The sequence below is a fragment of the Peromyscus leucopus genome, chromosome 10, assembly GCF_004664715.2.
Source record: "Peromyscus leucopus breed LL Stock chromosome 10, UCI_PerLeu_2.1, whole genome shotgun sequence".
NCBI classification, from domain to species: Eukaryota; Metazoa; Chordata; class Mammalia; order Rodentia; family Cricetidae; genus Peromyscus; species Peromyscus leucopus.
In genome coordinates, this window is record NC_051071.1 from 89,902,575 (window position 1) to 89,926,350 (window position 23,776).

The 23,776-nt window shown below is 42.9% G+C and overlaps 1 pseudogene; it reads right to left on the bottom strand.

The window, feature by feature from the left end:
• Positions 1–2,738: 2,738 nt before the first annotated feature.
• LOC114691876 lies at positions 2,739–20,513 on the bottom strand (annotated as a pseudogene).
• Between the last annotated feature and the right edge of the window lie 3,263 nt (positions 20,514–23,776).

A 23,776-nucleotide genomic window follows, 5' to 3' on the forward strand; every position in this document is an offset into this window, starting at 1 on the left:
ATGGTTTCTGATTTTATGTTTTTATAGTGTGTGTGTGTGTGTGTGTGTGTGTGTGTGTGTGTGTGTGTGTGTGTGTTTATTATGGTTTTGTTTGTTTGCTTGCTTTTGTTTGTTTTCTAAAAACAGAGAGGAAGAAAAGTCATGGGTTTGTGGGTGGGGAGATAGGCAGGAGCTGGGAGGAATTGGGGAACAGGAAAGCTTGATCAGAATATGTTATATGGGCCAGGCGGTGGTGGCCCACGCCTTTAATCCCAGCACTCAGGAGGCAGAGGCAGGCGGATCTCTGTGAGTTCGAGGCCAGCCTGGGCTACCAAGTGAGTTCCAGGAAAAGGCGCAAAGCTACACAGAGAAACCCTGTCTCAAAAAACCAAAAAAAAAAAAAAAAGAATATGTTTTTTTTCAATAAAAGTATTTTTTAAAATATAAAGAAAGTACTACAATTTTCAATGAGCCTGATGAGCTTCACGATGTAATCTCAGCTCCCCTCACAGAGTGTTCTGAGTTTTCTATTTATGCACCTGTAGAGAAGATGATCAAAGAGACATGGAAAATGGTTACAGACTCAGAAGCGCAGAGGTGGTTTACCTGCAAGGTGGGTGGCAGCCATGATCAGTTGTAAGACTTTACTCCACTTTGCTAACAAGTCAGAGCACAGGCTTCATTTTGACATCTAGATCATTACCTCTGTATATTCCCCCAGCATCCCTCTTCCTTAGGCGTCTAGCCCTTGTGTATTTCCCCAGCATCCCTCATCTCTAGGAAACCAAACACAACAAACAGCAAAGACAGAACATCCTCAGCATACCTGTCCTGAGACTACACTCAACCTTTTGCTCCATCTTATTCCCGGCGTCCTGAGTGTCCCAGTCCCCTTGTTCACAGAATATTTTAGGGCCTGGTTCTTCTTCCTCTGCTATTTCTCTTCTTCCATTGTTTAGGTCTCTTCTAGTTTTTATATTCTTATTTATGCCCCCACCCTGCTCCTAAGATATGTCAGGAGATTTTATAAACACTAGTACAACCTTTTTATCAAGAATTTTCAGGATATGTCTTAAAATAAAGAGCTTCTGATTTTGCCTTTTTACTGTGTTTTCCCGTGGCTGTTCTATGAGAGAGAACAAGGAGGCTGTGGGAAAACACGGAGGTGAAAATAACACAGCTTCCCTGATTTTGGAAGCCCTGTGGAGACATGCACCATGGAGGGTTGTGGAGACAGCAGACTTTAAGGGACACATTGACCGTTGTGAGGCTTTGCTGAAGTTCCCAGCCAAAACTCCTGGCCACGAAAAGAAGCTGTTCTAGACTGTGAAACATAGATATGCCCTTGGGAAAATGTGGTTTCTAAATAGGTTCCACAAATGTACGCTGGGGTGTAGAAACATGACTCGGTCTGTAGAGCCCTTGCCATTCAAGCGTGAGTGCCTGAGTTTGAATCCCCAGAATCCATGGGAAAGCTCATGCTGTATCGTGCATGTGTCTCAGTGCTAGTGTGGCAAGGCAAGTGGCAGAGACAGAACAATACCCAGAAACCTGTGGGCCAGCTTGCACACCTTGTAACAAACAACATGGGGAGCACGGACCTCCACAGCAACGTGGCACACACGACCTTCCCTTACACACATAGACAAGCACTCACACAAACATGGACACACACATCATGAGAGAGACAGACAGTTTTTAAAAAACAAGAAAACTGTAACAGAGCTAAGGGGTTTAATTGCCTTTGTGCTTTAATTTTGTAGTTGCAAACCTCTTTAGAGCTGAAAAGAAACCGCTTTCCTGTTTTGCTAACACAAGAAGCAACCGAGTTCCTAGAAAAGCCCCAGGTACAGAAGAGGCTCAGCTGCTTTCAGTTTCCACCAGAGTTACACCCCAGGAAATGCCTTTTCAGGGGCCGGCTTTGGCAGCAATCCTGCAAGCCTGGAAGTGTGTTCAGTGTGGAGGGAGAACCCCATAGGTCAGATCCCCAGACCCACTGCCCTTCTTGTTGCCTTTCAAGATAGCCTTTCATGGTTTTGAAATCTTTCTGTAATCAGACTGAATGTAGACAGGCCTGCTGCCAGGGCCAGGCAGAAATGCTAATCACCATTTGGGTGTCTCCAAGTCTTTCTCTGCAAGAGACATAGTAGCAAAAAAAGAAAAAAAAAAAAATTGAATCATACCGCCTGCTCAGAAATCTTAACCACTTCTATTGTCCGGGATATGCACCATCTCCACACCACCCTCTGTGGCATCTTATGCACTCTGACCCCTGCTGCCCTGTTCTAAGCCTTGTCTAACTCTGCACAGTCAGACTTTCATTCAAGACAACTAGACACCTGCACACATGCACATACACATGCACACACATGAAAGGTTGATCTGGGGTGGGATGTTCGGACAGCATTGCAAGGTCCTGAGTTTGATCTCCAACACTGAAAAGGAGCTAAGGGTCTTCCTCAGGCTTTATTATTCCTTTCAAGTGGTGCAGCATGCTCACACCCGTGAAACTCCTCCTCATGCTCTCCTCAAAGCTCCCTGTTCCTCACCCTCACCCCTGTCCTGTGCTCCCAGCTCTTCTCCTTCACCCCTTTCATGGACACCCACCAATAGTCATGCTCAGTCTTCTCCTGAGTGACCTCCAGCATGGAAAACATGGAGGCTGACATACTTTCTGTTAGAGCCTCCAAAGCTGAGTAAGCTTTCCAGCAGTATTTCACAGGGGTCTCTTCATTCTTCTGCACAAATCCCCTTCTTTGCTATGGATTCCTGCAAGGAAAATGTACAGAGATGTGACCAAATGGGAAGAACAGAGAAACTTTCAAAGAACCCAGTAGGAAGTCAGTTTGACTATTTCTCATGAGAAGAGTATTGTGATGTAAGACTTGAAATAAGTCAAAAATCAGAAAACTTGACTTATTCCCGACTAAGAAGAGAGCACTGGCTTCCTCCTCACAGGCTGTGTGCACACCCAGCAGCTCCTGGAGCGTGTCTGTGGGGAGCCTCAGTCGCTGGGCCATCTGCTCACTGTAGTGGTCAGCTGCCTTCTGCACAGCTGCTGAGTTCTCACGCTGGGCCAGAGCTGTCACTGCGTCATCCAGACAAGGTACAGCTCCACTGCTGATGGCATCCATGTAGGTCGTCACCAGAGTCCCCAGTCCTTCATGAGCCAGGAGTTTTAGGGGATAAATATGAAGTTATAAGTGAATGGGATCCAAGATTTTAAGGTTACATTTCTAAATCTCAGACAGCTACACATGCACACTCATACACACACACACACACACACACACACACACACACACACACCTCCTTCAGCAAGCCAGCAATTTCTTTTTTGTATTGTTTCTTTGTTTTTGTGGTTTTCTACTTCACGATGTTAAAAATTGATATCAATCTTCACCTAATAAATTAATCTGTCTATAAAAAATCCAATTTTGCATTTAAATCTTTAAAGGAAAACAGATTGTATAACAAGGAAAATATTTCATATTATCCCTTAAATGTGTGTATTAGCACAGTTTAAACACTAGTATTTATGTTGGTACTATTTAAATTTCCAAATTACATTTCACATTGTCATTCTAAAGAACAATTAATATATAAGACATCCCCCATGAAAATAGAATATATCAGCTCTAGTGCTTTAAACACTGATTTTATAGTTAATTAACTACCTTTTTACTGGTGACTTTATTATCAGTTGTAAATTTTATATAGGTATGTTATAGCAATAGATACTAGTAAGGAAGTCTTCATTCCAAAAGAAGGATTTGTAATCTACAATTAATTATAAATCATATAGATTTTTCAGAGAAGGGACACCAGAATATTATCATATTATAGATAATTAAAAAAACATACACATGCTAATAAGTTCAACATATACTACTCTATACAGAAGTATGTTTTTTTAAAAAAAAGAAAAAAAACTCACAGTTCTCAGTGACCTTAATTCCCTCTCTGAGGGTCTTGATCTTTGCATAGGTGAAGATGTAAGAAACAAAAGCCCTCGTTTATTCCTGGAACTTAGGCTCCAGTTGGTCTTCTGAGATAGTCTCAATTTTTTGTAACAGTTCTTTGTCATTCATTGGCCAGTCGAAGACAAAATATTTCCTTTTAGGAAAGAAATGTCGGATGCACTCCCTGGGCAAATTGGATGCTTGGACTCTGGGATGGTTGCCTAGTGTCGGGGGAAACAGAAAGCAATGGGAATAGTCTTAGAGCAGAGAGCAAATGATGGAGGCTCTTGTCTATGTGAAGTGTTCTGCACTCACAGGTCTCTTTACCATAAACATGCAACACTTCTTTGCATGTCAAAAGTATACCAAGTTTGTATGTAGACGAAATTCTAAATGGTCTTATTAAATAAGAAACACAGAGTCAAATACAGAGCTAAAGCCAAAGAGATCAGAGCACTAGCGAAGAACCAAAACCACCTGATCTTAACATCTGGCCAGCGTCGCTTCCCCAGAAAACGAACTTCTCCCTGTGTGACTTGTCTTTTTATTGCCTTTCTGTTCTGCATTCTCATTGGCTCTAAACCCAGCCACATGACTTCCTCATCACTGCCTGTCTATACAGAACTCCTGGTCTCTATGGTTAGTACTGAGATTAAAGGTTCATGTCACCACACTTGGCTGTATCCCTGACTACACAGAGACTCTGCCTGCCATGTGATCAGATTAAGGGCATGGGCTATCACCACCTGACTTCTGTTCCTGGCTCGCTAATGACCTTTGATCTCCAGGCAAACTTTATTTATTAACATACAAATAAAATCACATTTCAGCACAATTAAAATATCAACATTTGTACTTGGTAGAAATCTGGTGAAATATTTCAGGAGACACTTGACTCCACTGGAAGAGCTTATGGCTGAAATTCACAACCTGAACATGGCAGCAAGCATACTGTAGTTGTGTGTCCTGTTGCATGAACAGCAAAAGGCTGAATGTGATTTCTGGCCCAGTCATTCTTTGTAGTAAAGGAACTGTGCAACTCAAAAAGAGTAGCTACAAGTAAAGGGTAATAGAATACTAGAAACAGCAACAGTGGCAATTCTAAGAAAGATGCCATGGTTACTGAAGGAAAATTACTTTGACACTGAAAGAATTCATTTTTTGTGAATTCCTAATATACACTCATGGAAAACAAAAGTGTTCCTCACAGCTGGGGAGGGAAGGTGGGACTCTGAACATATGGAGGATATGTGAGTCTAGAGATCTGATGTGCAACATTCAGACAGTACTTCAGGAAACTGCCATACTGGGGATTTTCTCCCTTTCTCTCATGTGGATATGTGTGGTGTATGTATGCATGTTTGCCTGTGTCTGGGTATATGTGTGTGAGAGGACACATGCATGTGTCTGCATGGGGAAGCCAGATGTTGTCTTTAGCCACTTTCCACCTTGTCAATGAAGCAGGGTTTCTCACGTGAAACTGGAACTCTCCAATACAGCCAGTCTGGCTAGCCAGCACGCTCCAGCGCTATCCTATGTCATCAGCCTGTGTACTGGATTGGAGGTAGACTATCATACCCACCCCACATTTATGTAAGTTCTGGAGATCATACCTCCAGTCCTCACACTTGGGTGACACGTGCTTTAAGCACCAAGTCATCTCCCCAACTCATGAATTAGGGATTTTTATTGATTCCATTTTGACTATTCATTTCATGAAAACTAACAATATGAGATGATAGATGTACCATCTGCTTCACTGAAGTAACCGCCTTAGTACCTACATGTGTTCTAACTCATCCAGTTACAAATGCTCAGGAAGGAAAATAAAATGCTGTTAACCTTTATATCAAAAATTATGAAAAGGATTTTGATGAGTTTGAAGCTTACCATGTCTATATAAGGCATTTCAGGCTAGCAAAGTCTACACTGTGAGACCTTGATCTCAAAAAGAAAAAGAAAAGCAAACAAATAAACCAAAATTGTAGAAAGAAAGAAAGAAAGAAAGAAAGAAAGAAAGAAAGAAAGAAAGAAAGAAAGAAAGAGAAATGGAAAAAGGAAAGGTGTTGTGGTAGCACCCACGCTACCACCACCCGTTCACCATGTCTGAGCGAGGGGCTGTGGATTAAAAATAGAGACAAGAGACAGCAGGTCATTCTCCCCAGATGAATGCCGAATGCCGTTTATTGAAGGAGGGAGGAAACCTTAAATACAGGCTTACAGCACAGTGGGAGAATCCCGGAGGGCAGAAGTTTGCTACCAATGTTCTACATTCTTGCATCTAAACTGTTTACACCAAATGCAGGATACACAAACAAAGAACCTCTGGTGAGCATTCAGGAAGAAGGAAACCAGCAGGGAATCAGCATAGGGAGGACATCTGGTCAAGGTCGGCAAGCAAGGCAACAGCTACCCAAAATGGGGGGCCAGGGCCCTACAGAAAGGAACGGAGAGCTGGGTGGTAGCATACACCTTTAATCCCAGCGCATGGGAGGCATAGGGAGGAGAAACTGAATCCCAGGCTAGCCTGGGCAGGGCTACATTGAATATCTTGAATTGAAAACCAGGCCAGCTAAGAGCTAAATTGTGATATCTTGTTTAAAAATAAACAATGATAGAAGATTATAGTGAAGGCGCTCTGCCAGTGTGGTGAGCATGGCTCTGGCAGGCCTTGCCCTTCCCCTATTCCCTCTGCCTTGCTAAAGAACCTCAGATTACACTCTTAAAGCTAGCCACCAAGGTCTATTCCCTTATTTGGCCATTTCCTCCTCCTGAGACTGAATACCAAGGTCCAGCTATCAAAAAGCATTCAAGTCCAACAATCTAAAGCCCCCTTTTGGCCACCTAATTAACATGCCTAATTAAAATTAAACACCTCATCCTAACACAGGGTTTCCCTTTTACCTTTATAAACCGCCATTTGTCTGTGGGCCATGTCTGTCTCCCCTCTATCCAGAGGCAGTCTTTTGTCCCCTCCCCCTTGTCCCTTCCCCTTCTCCCTCATCCTCTGTCTCCTGTCTTTGTCTCTCATTCCTGCCTTTTGCCATTCTGAAGCAAATAAATCTCCTTTGTGCTGAGAATTTGGTCTTGGGGTGTCCTGGGCTGGATACTTTTCTTTTCAGATGTAGCTTTAGGACTGTGAGTACTGGTTTCACAGGCTGCTTTCCCACCTACTATGTTCTTAATGTTTTCAGACAGCAAAGACAGAAAAATGAAAGCAGTGAACAAATCAGAATTGCTGTTCCTCACAAGGCCTCATCAGCTTCACACTCGGGATAATAATGTCCATGCAAATAGTTTATAGACCATTAATATCACTGATCCTGACAATGTGGCATGAATAAAAATAGATTGTTGTGATGAATTACGATGGATACTGAGAAGGCATAGACTAAAAAGACACATCTGTCAGTTTACTTAGAACGCAGCTGTTTTGCAGACAACAAAACCAATCTAGCATTAAAAACAACCTTGTTCCTCCATGAGAAGAATAATGTAGAACAATGTGAAATATATTTTCATATGGGCTCTGTATGATAAATTTATGAGTAAGAATTATGTAGCCAACTATATCTTAAAGGAAGGAAGGCACAAAAACAGGCAATACAAATGTCTGGACATGGAAAAGTTTAGAAGCTTTTACTCTAGATGCTAAAGTACAACTGTAAAGAACTTGGCTTTGAATAAATTTGCTGTGCTCTAGGCTCTAATTTTCTCAACAGAAATTAAACACCAGTTCCCAGGCATTATCAGCCAATGACCTATCAACGTTCCTGCAAATCTCCATCCCACTGCAAATATGAAAGGATCCCACAGAGGATGGGAGCAGCTCAGCAGATCCCAGCCCTTCCCAGCCCCCCACCCCAGCATTCACTGTACCTGGGATCAGCTTCAGTGCATTCTCCAGGTACTCGTCCCTGTGATGTCTTCTCCATTTAACTTCAGCTGCAGCATGAAATCCCAAACAGTCCAGATGAAGTCTGGAAAGAAACTCACAAACTCTGAAGAATTCTTTATTCCATCAGGATTTGGGGAAGACTTTGCCCTGATCAGCTCAGTGAGTTCTGTGACATAACTGGCATTCAGTTAAGGAAAAGTGAATTCATCCACACATTCTCATGATTCTCTTATTAAAAATAAACCACAATAAACATTCTTTTCTTCCCCACGTCTCCTCTGCCCCACCAAAAGCCACACAGCGACAGGGCAGGTCAGTGCCTCCATATGCATTCCAGGGCACTCAATGAAATATGGCGGCTCAGGTCCTGCAAGGATACTGCAGCTGCTCCAGGGCCTGGTGGTTGATGGTGCTCATGCTATTGTAGACGAAGGTGCTGCTCAGAAGCACGGCCAGGGCGAAGATCCACGAGTCATTCTTAGGGTCACCCTGGAAGACATGTGAGGGCAGAGAGCTGAGGAGAGGACTCCTCAGGAGTCTATCTGGACTGGCCCAGTGGCCTTATTATCCCAGTAACTCTGAAGGCCAAAGCAGGGACAGCAAGAGTGCTTTTTCTGCCTAGAGGAAGAATCCAAGGTTGGCCTAGAAACTTAGTGAACCCATATTGCTCTGCACAGAACAGAGCTCTAAGTGGAGCAAGGACCTTGGTGTAAGAATCAGACAACCTGAATCACATAGAAGAGAGGGTAGGGAATAGGCTTGAAGTCTTTTGCTCAGGAAAAGACTTTCTGACAGGAAGATCCCATAGACTCTAAGAACAATTAATAACAGGATCTCATTGTTGGTTATTTGGCGGCGCTCTTACCCTGCAAGGAAATGTCACAAAACACGACAGAATCCACTAACAAGAGTTTTATTAAGATAAGGGAGAGAGACAGATGTGCTCAGGCCTGTGGAAAGACAGGTGGGTAAAGATGGAGCTGGGAATATGGCGCCAGCTTATAAAGGCTGGGCCACACCTGCGCACACAGGTCCATGTGGCTATTCCATGCATGTGTGTAGATCACTGTGTTACACTGCATGCAAAGCCACAGGGTCCTGGTCACACAAGACATTTTGACCCAGAAATGACCAGGCAGAGGTGATTAGGTTCCACTGGGCATACACAACCATGCCCAACCATGGGGGCGTGTTGTGAATCCATATCATCTCGGACTCTTTTTTTTAAAAAAAAAGAAAAGAAAAGAAAAGAAAAGAAAAAATGGCGGATGAGTGGGTATGGGGTATCGTTTCTCTCAAAGACTGCTTCTAGCTGAATGGAGAGCATCAGTTGGCTCTTGGGGAAATGGGGAGGGTAGCTTCCGAAGACCTGGAATGATGGTGGGAGTCCTGGAATCAAGTTCTGTCATCCCTTGTACTGCAGCTGTTCATCCTTCGTGGTGTGGCTGAGAACCTTTTGTCTGGCAAGATACTGGTGACATAGAAAAAGCTTAGAAAAAAAGCTTTTGGAGTTGACATTTATGTGAGGTAGATCTGGCCTGTCCCCGTGGAGACATGTTAAAAGGTGCCTGTGAGAAAATTAATGATTATTATGGTGTTTTAGTACTCTGCTTAATTTTTACCTGAGACAAGCTTTATTAGAGGTAGTTTATTTAAGGCACCTGTTTCCTTTATTAGTTTAGCCTTCACGAAACACAGGTGATCGGTTATTGAGTATTTAACAATGATAGACTGCTACATTACATTTTTCCTAATGGCCTGGGTATTTGTAATGGTCCTTTTGCCTCCAGCTCTGTGTGGCCCTAGTTGGAAAAGGAAGGGGTGATACCTTATTCCTCTGGAATTAGTGACAAGGCAGTGGATCCTGATGTCCTCTGGAGCTTGAGAGAACAAGGCCCTGTTTGTTTTACTGTATTTGAAGAGAGATTTTTCTAGGATGAAGGTGAGATAAAAGGTTTTAGATGAGACAGGAGGACCCAGTGAAGAAAGCCCTTGAGTTTAGCAGCTGTAGGAGTCACAAGAATTACTTTGAAGGGTCACTGCCATTTAGGGGAAAGGAGTGAAGGGCGCTGGCCTGGAGGAAAGAGAAGAACCTGATCCCCAGTGTGTATTGGAGATGGGCAAGGATTGTCACACGGCTGAGGCAGTGAACAGTCAGCATAGCTCCATAGAATAGACCTTAGGTGACATAAAAGGGGAGTTAACAGGCTATCTGGAACAGTTGGAGGGTTGGATAGAAGACCTGGTATTAGAACTGGCCTTCCATACATTAGTTCAAATGGAGAAATTGAAAGAGGCTTTTTAGGAAGAGCCCTGAGCCTGAGAAGAGCTAGAGGCAATAATCTTACCCAATCAAGGTGAAGTTCCTGTAACATCTTAGTAAGAATAGTTTTTAAAGGCCAGTTGGTACGTTCCACCTTCCCTGAGGATTGAGGATGGTATGGGATATGAAAATGCCAAGGAATGTTAAGAGCCTTAGCTAGTGTCTGGGAAATCTGAGAGGTCAACTCCAGGCCATTGTCAGACTGAAGAGAAGCGGGAACCCCAAACCGAGGAATAATTTCTCGGAGAAGGAGGTCTGCAACTGTCTGGGCCCACTTACTAGAAACTGGGTATGACTCTACCCAATTTGAAAAATGAGTCTACCATCACGAGGAGATATTTAACTTTCCTGACGGTGGGCATATGGGTAAAATCGAGCTGCCAGTCAGTCCCTGGAAGGGAACCTCTAGCCTGGTGGGTGGGAAAAGGCTGACTCCTGTACTTGGTATTGGGATCTGCTTTTTGGCAGATCTCACAAGAGGCAGTAAGAGTTCTTAAGAACTGTAAGTTCTCAGAGGTGGGCTGCAGGTGAGCTTTTACGAATTGAGACAGAGCAAGATTATTAGGATGAAAGAGCTGCTGAAGATAGGAAAGAATTTACCTAGTGTCAGGAGTTCCCTGTGAGGTGTAAGCTGTACTGTATGGATTCCCTGTGGTGGGTGAGATGAGACTTGGCCCTGGAAGGCCACTGCCCTAGCTGCCTGGTCAGCCCAGTTGTTTCCCTTAGAGATGATAGAGCTATCGATCTGATGAGACCTACAGTGGACAATAGCTTTGGGAGGTGGGAAGCCTCCAGCATGGCCATTATTTGGCCTGAGTTAGATATGGATTCCCCTTTTGCTGTGAGAAGGCCACACTCCCTCCAAATAGCAGTGTGGGACAGGAGGATATGAAAAGCATATTTGGAGTCTGTGTAAACATTTAGAGATTGTCCCTGTGCCAGTTGAAAGGCACGGGTGAGAGCTATCAGCTCAGCCTATTGGTTAGTGGTGTGTGTGGGTAATGCCTGTGCCTCTATTATCTCAGTATCTGACACTATGGCATAACCCACTTTACGGGTCCCTTCATATAAAAAGGAGCTGCCATCTGTGTACCAGGTATAAGTAGCCTGAGGCAATGTGCTCTCCTGTATGTGTGAAGGGTGAGGTAACAGTTCCTCTAAGGTTTCAGTGCAGGAATGAGAAGAAGGATAGTCAGCATTAGGTTGAGGGAGGAGGCTTGAAATGTTAAGAGGTGGACAGGTCCGGAAAGTAAGTGTGGCATCTTCTAGTAATGCACCTATTCCCATCTACCTGCTTTTTTTTATAATAAGCAAAAGTCTGGGATGTAAGGATTATGTCCTTAATTTTATCACTAGCCTGCAACGGCGTCCCAGCCTAAAAAGCGGGCGTGCCCTCTGTGAGTTTTCTTTTCCACACTCTCTCCTTCCATACTCCCCACCTCCACACGGTCCCCCCCCTCCCAATAAAGCTCTAGAAAGGTAACCATGGCTCATGACTCTTCCGGTTACCAATACATCCAGCACTCTCCTCCAGCACTCTCCTCCGTCAGCGGCCAGCCACGAGCTCCGCAGCATAACCAACACTCATGAGTAGGAAAAAGTAACAGTTACACATCTGCTAGATGGTTAGTATTCAGAATATATACAGAACTAAAAACAAACAAACACAAAAATTGAACATCAATAAAACAAACAGCCCAATTTAAAATTTAAGTGTAGGACCAGAGACCTCTCGAACAGTGAAACATAAAAGGCTAAGAAACTCATTAATAGTTCAACTTTCTCAGCCACCGGGAAATTGCAAATTAAAACTGCTTTGCGATTTCATCCTATGGTAGTCAGAATGGCCAAGGGCAATAGAACAAACGGCAGCACGTGCTTTAAGTGCTGGTACACACATGATCTCACAGGGACTATGGCAGCACACACAAGGTCTGCACAGGTTCAGAGTAGACAAAGTCCCAGCTGAGAAGGGAAGTAGACACAAGGTCCTAACAGAACTTTAGTTTCAAAAATGTGATTGTTGCTTCACAGATGGCTTCAAAGTACTTACAAATATGCCAATAACATCTTTATAATGAAAAATCCTAAAATTCACATGGAGTCACAAAATACCCTCTTTACCCAGATTAATCTTAAGCAACAACAACCGCACACATCCTGATTTAAAACAATTACTGAGCTATAGTAATCAGAACAGTACGGTTTATTCAAAAACCTTTTCCCAAGTGCTGTTAACAGATACCATAAGAAGAGCAAAGGAGGTGACAATGGACGGTGTCTATCTTGGAATGTCATACTGAATCCCATTAATCTGTATAATTAACCTGTATCAATGAGTATCCTTAAGGTATGATAATAATGAAACAAGGATATGTGCCAATGGGACAGAGTAAGAGGCTCAGAAATAAATCCATGAGTTAACTATCAACTGATCCTTGCCAAGGCTGTCAAGAGCACACAAAGCAGGAAGACGGTGTCTTCAAGAAATAGTGCTGGGGAAACGGCATCCACATGCAGAAAAGCAGAGTTAGATCCTATGCACACTCTACACAAAAGTCAGCCAATGATATAGAGTCAAGTGTGAAGATGTGAAACTGGATAGAGATCCCACCAGTGTGCATGTGCAAAGGCAATCTGACCAGCATAGGAAGGAATAGTGCAGGGTTCAACGCCAAGGCAGGGGCTCAAGTTGGAGCTCAAAGCCTGTCATTGAAAATAGCATATATAAACCTTAGAGCAGTGTACTAAATGACATGAGCCAAATACAGAAATGCAGTGCTACTAATGCCTCTCTGGAGTGAAATGGAAAACATGGGCATTTAGGCACTGCTCTCATGTGTCTAAACTAAGGGAAGGATAAAGGATTTATCAGCCGGCAAGATGACACAGGGTGAAAAGGCTCTTACTGCGAAAGCCCTACAGTTTATTTCAATCACAGAGCCTACATAAAGGTGGATGGAGTTGTACAAAGAAAATATGCTGTACATTTGCAATGGACTCTGATACAGACATACAAAAAAGAAATCCTGTGATATAAATGAGTAGGTGAACATGGCATGGATCTAGGAAAGTGGAGTGATCAGGCATAGAAAGACAAACGCCATGAAGATCCCACGTACATACAAATCTTAAAAAGTTGAATGGAAATAGCAGAATGCTGGTTACCAGTGTCTGGAGGAGGGGATACTTCAGAAGAGATTGGGCAAATTTCATGGAATTTCAGTTACGAAAGAAATGAACAGAAAGCATAAAACCATGAGAAGAAGAATTTGTTTCTGAACAGGAATCTGGACAATGGCATTTTTAGCTATGACACAAAAAGTACAGGAAACAAAAATCAAAATTATACAAGTAGGGTGGAATCCAACTAAAAAGCTCCTTACCAGAAGAAGAAATAACCAAGAAAAAATACAAAACAGAATGGGAGATCAATGTTTGCAAACCATATATTTTCTAGGAGATATTCAAAAAATATAAAAACATCATGCAACTCAACAGAAAAACAAATAAAATACCCAATTAAATATGAGAAAGAACTTGAATACATATTTCTAAAAGAAAAGCACACAAGTGGTTAATAAGTTTATGAGCAGATGGTGAACATCTGTTCATAAATCATCAGATAGGGAGGGGTAAGTCAAAATTGAAATGGAGTATCATCACACGTCTTAGGGTGACCATCAGCAAAAAGATAAAAGACAACAAGTTTTGAAGAAGGTAGAGAAAAAATGGACCGTGTACTATTGGACAGGACATAAATTATATAAACACTCTGGAGGGCATTAGAATGTTTTCTAGAATAATAAAAATAGAAGCTCTGTATGATCCAGATCTCATTTCTGTGCATAAGGAATGGTTAATCTATATTGTTGACTTAATGGAACTTTAAATCACCATGGAAACAAATCTCTGGGCATTTGTATGAGCTGTTATCTAGACTACATTGCCTGGGAGACTTGTCCTGAAGATGAGTGGTACTGCTCCATTGGCTGGGTCTCAAGCTGAAGGAAAAGGAGGAAGAGAATGAACACAGGACTTCACTCCTCTGCTTCACAGTTGTGGATGAAATGTGACCAACTGCCTCATGTTCCTGCTGCTTGTGTTGACGGGCTGCATCCCCTGGAGCTGTCAGAACAAACCCCTTCTCCTCTGAGTCAGATTTTGGTTTTGGTTTTTGTTTGGTTGGTTTTTGTCAGTTATTTGGTTACAGAAACAGAAAGTAGATAAGACAGTGCAAACCCAGAGGAGTGAGGACAATCTCCAAGAGCCAGGCTCATCCGTGTCTCTTGCACCATTATTCAGAATAGTCAAAATGTTGAGCAGACTTAAATGCTTCTCAGTGACCGAGTGGGTAAAGATGAGGTGGAACATGAAGACAGCATTTAAAAAGAAAAGAAAGCCTGTCATTGGAAACAGCATATATAAACCTTAGAGCAGTGTACTAAATGACATGAGCCAAATACAGAAATGCAGTGTTACTAATGCCTCTCTGGAGTGAAATGGAAAACATGGGCATTTAGGCACTGCTCTCATGTGTCTAAACTAAGGGAAGGATAAAGGATTTATCAGCCGGCAAGATGACACAGGGTGAAAAGGCTCTTACTGCGAAAGCCCTACAGTTTATTTCAATCACAGAGTCTACATAAAGGTGGATGGAGTTGTAGCATGTGCCTACACACACACACACACACACACACACACACACACACACACATACATGCAGGCACGCGCACACATGCACATGCATACACAAGAACGCACACACATGTGCCACATAACATTTCAAATACAACAACAATAATTTTTTTGAATCACTCAGCTCCCTTATTTGAGAAAGCCAAATTCATATTAATCAGTTACTGTGGGACAAACATGTACCTTCACTGAACCTACAGAGTCAGATTTCTCAAGAACTTCCAGAATAAGTTTCACCATTAAAAAAAAAGTGAACCCAAGGAGTTGGACAGACAGCTCAGTGGTAAAAAACATTTGCTGCTCCTCCAGAGGGCCTCAGTTTGGTTCCCAACATCCACATCAGGCTGCATCTCACTTTCTGTAACTCTAGCACCAGGGAATCCAAGGCCTCTAAACACCAAGAATGTCTGTACCACAGGCAGACACACAATAAAAATATTTTTTTTTAAATGTAAACCTAATTCCTTAACCCCATTTCCAAAATGTATACTTGGTATCTCAGAAGACAAGTCAGAAGTCATTCTTAATCCACTGAGATGGGCTGATGTCATCCACCTTCTCATCAAAGCATCCTTCCACCTAACAGTTCCTAGTATGATGTCATCCATCTTCTCATCAAGGCATCCTTCCACATACCTGTGCCTAGGATGATGTCATCCATCTTCTCATCAAAACATCCTTCTGCCTAACAGTTCCTAGTATGATGTCATCCACCTTCTCATCAAAGCATCCCTCCACCTAATTGCTCCTAGTAGAAGTATCACTGTGGTGCCTGGGTCACATTCCAAAATGGAAGACCTTCTTCATCTAGCTGTGGGAGTGCTGATGGGTAACAGCTCTCAAATGCCAGCACTTTGAATGACAAAGATTTCCAGAGCAGACTTCCAGTGATGGGTAGGTAGGAGAGATGAAGACTCAGTACCCTTGACCCAACAAAGGCTAGCTCAAAAGTTCCCACCCCAGCTTCCCTGGAGTTCAGAGGTCAGAGGCTGCCCCATGACAGCTCATCCTCTCTCCATCCTGCTTCTTTCCAGTTACTGGACTACATCAGAGTACACACAGGTAGGATCCTCAGTGAAACTAGGAGGGTCTTGGAAGGTCAAACCTTTATTTTGTTCCTAATATCTAACTACTATGCCTAGAATCCAGGAATTTAACTGCTAAATAAACTTTTACTGGATTGAATCAAATCATTCACCCAAATGGCAAGAAATAAAAGCACGTTTTGCCTAATATAATACATCTTACCACCAGGCAGTGGTGGTGCACGCCTTTAATCCTAGCATTGGGGAGGCAGAGGCAGGTGGATCTCTATGAATTCTAGACTAGCCTGGTCTACACAGCAAGTCCTAGAATAGGCTCCAAAGCTACACAGAGAAACCCTGTCTCAAAAAACAAAGCAAAACAAAATAAGAATAAAAACAGAGCTGACCTTATCTGTGTGAAATCTAAACAGATCAGTGTTCATCTCACCTGCTGTTGCTCAGTCTGTAGAACTATTAGATCTATTCGTGAATAGACCAATCAGTTAAATAACAAGGGGTCGTAAGGGCCAGCCTGAGCCTCAGCCTACCTTTTCCACATCCCCCAGACCCTCGATGTCCAGGAGGACCAGGGTGTGCTTTGGCTTGGTGGGATGTGGCAAACACCACATCCAGATACCCTGGGTTTCAGACTGCACCATGGATCCCAGAGGGAAGCCTGAGGGAAGGGGTGAGGAGTCAGGGCCGATGTGTGAACGTTCTGCATAGATAGGCTCCATGCTAAAATGCCTGGAAGGCTCATGTGCTAAAACATCCGTGCTGTGGGATGGTCTGTATGTCAAATTACTCTGATTGGTCAATAAATAAAACACTGATTGGCCAGTGGCTAGGCAGGAAGTATAGGCAGGGCTAACAGAGAGGAGAAAAGAAAGAACAGGAAGGCAGAAGGAGTCACTGCCAGCCGCCACCAGGACAAGCAGCATGTGAAGATGCTGGTAAGCCACAAGCCAAGTGGCAAGGTAGAGATTTATGGAAATGGATTAATTTAAGATATAAGAACAGTTAGCAAGAAGCCTGCCACGGCCATACAGTTTGTAAGCAATATAAGTCTCTGTGTTTACTTGGTTGGGTCTGAGCAGCTGTGGGACTGGCGGGTGACAAAGATTTGTCCTGACTGTGGGCAAGGCAGGAAAACTCTAGTTACACATCGGTGCCCAGAGGTCTCATGTGTTAAAATGGCAGTGCTCCAGCTTGTGTGCTGGTATGTAAGTGCCCAGCAGCCAGCACCATTTTTGAGGGATTCTGAAGATTTTAGGAGTTGAAGCCTCGATGGAGGATAAGGTAGGCAGAGGGGTGATATTGGAAGTTGTATCTCAGTCCCCAATCCCTTCCTCAGCATCTGCTACCTGTCTCCCACGTAGCTGCCTCTGTGATCTCACTATGGTCCCTGGATTGATGAACCCAATGACTGGAGTGGAATCTCAGAAACTGTTGAGAGAAGCACGTCCCCATTAAGTCCTTCTCCCGGGTGTTTGGACACAGGCATGAAAAGGCAAAGCAGAGGACAGTGCCCACGAGAAGCAGATGTGAACAGTAGAACTGGCAGTGCTGTGAATCTCAGCACTCAAAACGGAGCTTCATCTTTCCTCAAAAGTGTCTTAGTTTATAGCCATCTATTTCAAGCTAGAGGGGACATTTAACATGAGAATGGGGCCACCCAGGGCTCCAAAAGCAAACAAACAGGCATCCAGAAATCAGAAAACATGGAGCTCCCTGGTAGCTGCAGTGAGAGTGTGTTGAGTCAGCCACTGTTGTACACACCTTAATCCCTGTAGTCAGGAGACAGAGGCAGGAGAATTGCCATTAGTCTGAGACCAGCTGGGAGTACATAGCTGGAACCAGGCCAACCAACAAGACTGTCTCAAAAAAAAAAAGTATTTTTTACTGGTATGGTTTCCAAGTCACAGATATGCAAGAAGAACAAAGAAAAAGTAGAAAAAGAAATTTATTATAATAGTTTTTGTGTTCAAAGTTATTAAAGAAACAAAAGTGCAGCTATAAAGGATATAAAGTCCTATTTTAAAGTTTTTTCAAGATTTATTTATTTCTTAATAAATAATTTTTAAGATATATTTATTTCATTTTATGAATATCAGATTTTGCCTCCATGTATGTAAGTGCACCATGTGCATGCCTGCTGCCCATAAAAGCCAAATAAAAGCATCAGATCCTTTAGAGCTGGAGTTAGAGAGAATTTTGAGTTACCATGTGGGTGCTTGGAACCAAATCCTGTCTAAGAGCAGCAAGTACTCTTAACCACTAGACCATCTATCCAGCCCTACCCATGATTTTTAAAGTCTTAAGTAGTCAAAGACCTTTCTATCCTGATAGAAATATTTTATTGAAAAAGGAATCCGGCTGTATGAGACCAGAGACTGACACACAAGATCCCAATCCTTAGGGCATCAGAGAGGCCCTGTCTCCAGGCCTCCTAGGACAGATTTCCCTTAGTGGAATGGAAGGAAAGAATACAGGAATTGGTTTTTGAGGAGCAGTAATTAGTCATGCGCATTAGCATAAGAGGATGGCTTCGCTGACAGGAGTTTGGCTTTCCTTTGTTCTAATTGGGAATAAGAATTAAGATCAGGTGACACAGACAGTCAAACCTTTGGCTGGTACCCAGCATGCTTCTCACAGACGGTTCATCAGGTAGGACTTCCCTGTCCGATACAATCCAACAATAGCCACGACTACCACTGGCTGTGAAATCGTGTCCAGGATCTCGATGGCTTTCTGGTTCACAGACAGCTGCTCCTTGAAGTTTTCCACCAGACAAATGGGAGCCATCATTTCTGGTCTGGCCATAGCCACGTGCCAAGCTAGAAGAATCTGCAAGAAGAATACAGTTAGTCTCTGCCTCAGTGTTACTCCAGCCCTAGGTGGCTTAGGACTGATGACATTTGTACATTCCTATTGGCAGCGAATAGACACAGAGGATGTTCTCCTCTTTCTCCAACATTCTTCCAGAGTTCTCAAGAAGCTTTTAGTAAGACATGGGCTGCCATCATCTATAAAGTTTTACTTCAGTGTGATAAAGCCCAAACAGTGGTTACCTTCATTAAGGTCCTACAACATGCTAAGCCTTGTAATGAACGTCTTTAGCATGTGACCTCCCACAATCTGTAAGTACCTACTAGTTACAGACTACTGCACACTGCCAATGACATATGTTAGTTTCCAAAACCTTAACAACCCAGCAAAATGGCAGGCCAGTGGGTTCTAAGCCCTTGTTTCCTCTGTGAATAGATTTTAAAGTGGCTGAAAATGTATAGGAGCTTTGAAAGACACCTGTGAATTTTGCAAACACTGAGATGTCCAAGTGAATAAACAGTGTGAATTACATGTATATTTATTTGGCTTTTCACTGCCTAACCCTACCCCTAACCAGACACTAGTGGGCAGCCATTCCAGTTTTAATCTGGAAGTTCCAACCCCCATTGAGGCTTTAGCAACTGTCACACCTACAAGGCAGGGCCAAGGGAGGACCCTGGAGACCCGAGATTGGGATGGGCCATCTCTCTCTCTGTTCCTGAACCCTGGAAGGTAGAGGTTGACTGAGCAGAGCTCCAGAGAACACCACTGGACTACGATACACCTTCCCCAGATCCCGCAACCTACCTATCCCTTCATTTGTAAGTTACCCACTAAATAAACCTTCCTTTTAACTACATGGAATGGCCTTAATAATTTCACCAATAAGACACAGATCCTCTCTGCAGGAAGTAAAGCAGACCTTAATTGCCACAGGCTAACCTGGGGCTAACCTGGTCTCTGTTTTACCTAATTTGGACTTCAAGTAGGGATTATTTCTTGAATATGATACCAAAATATCAACATGAGTGAATAAATAGATAAAATCCACTCTGTAAAATTAAGAACTTTTGTGCATCAAAGGATTTATAAAAAGAGTATAGATAGGCAACCCAAGAATGGGTGAAGAGTACTGTAAATTACATATGTGATTTAAGACTAAACAAATTTAAAAAGGTTATCTTAAACAAAGAACCTCTACAATTCACCATAGACAACTCAATTTCAAAATGGGCAAAACACTGGATTAGACATTTCTCCAAAGAATGTTTACAAATGGCCATAAGCACACGAGATAACATTCAGTTTGCTAATCACTGTAAAAGAAAACTCTAAAATGTTGAAGAATTTATTTGAAAAAGATGCACTGTGCAAACAGGGAAGTACCGGACTGAAAGATAAAGGTCTATGTTCCCGTGTTAACACGTCAGTCAGCTCTATTAGGAAAACGTGGGAGCAAAATGAAGAAACTTCAGTTACTCAAGTTCTGTCTTGGAGGGCTGGGGACCTGCTGTAAAAGTCTACAGTCACATGATCTCCTGTGCTCTGGCTTCTTATGCTTCACTGAGGTTGAGTCTTGCTTCTGGCTGACACACATATTTACCTGAAATCACTTGCTTGGTTTTGCTCCTGTTTGCAGTTTAAGCAAGAGTGAGGTTTCTTTAAGACTTTCTTGGTTTTGTTGCTCAATAACCTTTCAAACGCAGTCTGCATTATAACGAGGCTTTAGGAAACACTGAGGAAGTAACACTCAAAACCACAAGATGTCACTTCGTACCCACCGGGACAATGACTACACAAAACAAAAACAAATAAATGTGAAACACATTTTAAAAAACATAGATATTTGTGCACTGCAGCTAAAAACAGAGAATTATACTACCTCATGGAGAATAGTCTTGGTATCTTATAAATGAATAATAACATTTGATCCAAGAACTCTGCTTTGATTATATACAACACACAGATAAGGGCTTGGACAGACCTTTGAGCAGCAATGATCATGGCAGTCATACTCACAACACCTAAAATGTGGAAATGACCCACTCTCTCATCAACAGATCATCTACAGATATGTACATTAACACAGTGTGATAGCCCACACGATAGAATATTATTCAGCCAGAGAAAGGAATAAAACTCTACTTTAAACTGCAACACGGATGAGCCTGAGGACTTTATGCCAAGGAAGGAGAATGTGCAGAATCCTGGATTTTAGGTAACAGGGGACGTCACAGGTTCTCTGCAACTTAGTCCCATATAGGAAAATAAGAACATAGCATGAAAATGCATAGAGCCCTATATGGTTTATAAATCTCACACCCTAAACATCAACGAAGAGGATTCTGACTATCTACTTATGCTTAATAAGTTAGTGAGATAGAAACTAAATTTATTTTAAATTGGTATTTGCCAAGCCCTTGTGCTGAAATTTTCTCATTTGATTCCTACACAAAAAAGATGCTCTTCTGACTGCAGTTGCCAGTGAGCCTGGCCAGGGACTCTGTATCTGTGGTCCCAGCTAAGGCAGGCAGGCTCCCTCCCAGGACTGTTCCCACAGCACTGGCCTGTGGCCTGAGTTGAAGCTGCCAGAGCAGGGGAGCCTGGACCATCAGGCTGCCACTTTGCATCTGTCACTTATCAAAGGAAAGAAACTGAGCTTCAGAGACCTAAAGCCAGCCACAGACCCCTGCAGACCAGACAACACACACCTGCCTCTCCCTCAGCAGCCACTTTGAAAATCAAGTCCAGGTTCCACACACTGGAAAAAAAAAAAATCACATGCTGTAGCAAAAGCGAAACTGAAAGTCGAGTACTCCAAAGCCCTGTTGACTTAGCCAAGATGCTGGAGGGCAGGAGAGCCAGTGAGTTACTCTGCTGGCTGAGGGACCCACTGTGGAGAGCTTTTACATTCTCTTTCCCTCTCCAGTGTCCTTGATACAGAAAATACACAGTAAACCTGAGGCACCAACTGAGGGAAACTACACAATCCGGGGCTGATGCAAGCATGTTTCTCTCAGTGGAAATTCCTCATGCTTCCTTAGCGAAGAGCTTTAATGTTTTTAACCCGTCTTCTAAAACAGAAACCATTCATCTCAACACGGTTTTTAAAAGAAGCGATTAGAAAATACTAAGGGTCCGCGAGATACCTCATGGGGAAGCTCTCTGCAGGCTGCAGCTGGACAAGCTGGTGACAGAGCTCCATCTGTGGACCCACACCAAGGTGGAGGAGAGAACAAACTCCACAGTGTTGTCTTCTCACCTCCACATGGGCGTCCTGGCACGGGGACACACAATAGACACATTTGAAAAAAGAAAAGAAGTAAAGATAAAATGGATAGCCTTAACTGTAATAAATAGAAATACTCACTGTTGCCCTTTTGTCTAAATTCTTGTGTTTCCCCACTACACAGACTCTGCCCTTTCTGCAGAAATGTGGCTAGTTGGCCCAGTTTCAAAGGCATTTAGCCAGAGGAGAAAGCTATTGAGTGTGTGTGTCTGTGGAGTACAGCAATGAACTAAGTGCACAGTAGGAAGACGGTGGGTAGAGTTGGTGAAGCCCAGGGACATCACACTGTGTAAGGAGAGCATCCATGTCCCTCTGCTTCTCCATGAATCCTCCCCTCCTCTGTGCAAACTCCTCCTGCAAACAGTGAAACAGCATCTTAAGGCTGCCTTGCAGATCCATGGCTAGCGTGTCCATGTGTCACTGGCGAATGAGTGGGCGTAACTGCTGCCTACAAGATTTTATTTTTGAATCAGACTCACTTTCCTTTCGACCTTTGATTTCTGTTTATATGATGCTATAATATGTAGAAAGTTGTCACTATTCCAGGTATTATTATCTTACAGGTTACCCAGTAATTCAAATCCAGGGCTCTATTTCTATGGCTATTTAAGGAATAATGTACAAAATCTTTTTTTTTCTTAAAGAAGAATTAGAGAGAGAGAGAGAGAGAGAGAGAGAGAGAGAGAGAGAGAGAGTATTTCTTCCTCCTGTTTGATTTTCATCCATGTGAGTTCTTACTGGATACCTGAGCTATCCACCCCCCATGTCTACACAACTCATAATCTATCTCTGAATAACATACAGCTGTTCAGAACTCTAAGATAAGCGAAAGATAGATATGCTGATGGAACGTGGTCAGCTGTAACACAAAAGAGGCTGACTTGGACACAGGGCACCTGCCACCGTCTGCAGGACCCTTTGAAACAGCGAGGAAGCCTAACATCTGTGTGTAGTAATGTGCCCTTAGCTAGCTTGGGTGGCGTAGATGAAGGGGAAGTTTGTAAACACCGACTTTGAGCGGATATTCTGCCAGCATTTTCTAGATGAAGCCTGCCCACTCTAAGCAGGGATTAAGGAACAGCAGTTTCCCCGTGGGTCAGAGGAAAGCGCTTGCACATGCTGCCATCGTGTGGCGACTCAAAATGACTGTCTTGAAGAATTTACTAAGATCAAGATGGAATTTATAGGAATCCATGTTATCATGAACAATTTATAACATATTATAAATAGGAATTATATAGCAAAGTAGAGGTTATAATCAATTGGAAAAAGCTACTTATACAAACAAATCACCTGTACATAGTGGTAACGTTACCTCTATATTTCCTAACAGATATGTTGGGCACAATATTCTTTAAAGGGAAATGATGGGGCAGGGGTAAGGGCTTCAACTCCAATGGCATGATATGTTTTCAATTGGGTTTTCCGTCTAAAAAAGAGGCGTGAATGTATGTACTATTTGGGAAGCTATGGCAGGGAGCAGTGTGTGATACAAGAGGGAAATGGAAAATGAGGGGCACTGGAAAGCCAAGTGGGTGGATCACTGATCTGTAACCATCAGGGGCCTCTAAATCAGTCCCAACATGGACAGGCTGAAGATTTACTCAGAAAGTCTTCTGAGATTCCCTCCTGGTTGGTTGGTTGGTTGGTTTTGTTGGAGACAGAGCCTCACTCTGTAGCCCAAAAGCTGTCCTGGTACTCACTATGTAAGCCATGTTGGCCTCAAACTCCTCTTGCTTCAACATCCCAAGTGCTGGGATTACAAGTTTAAGG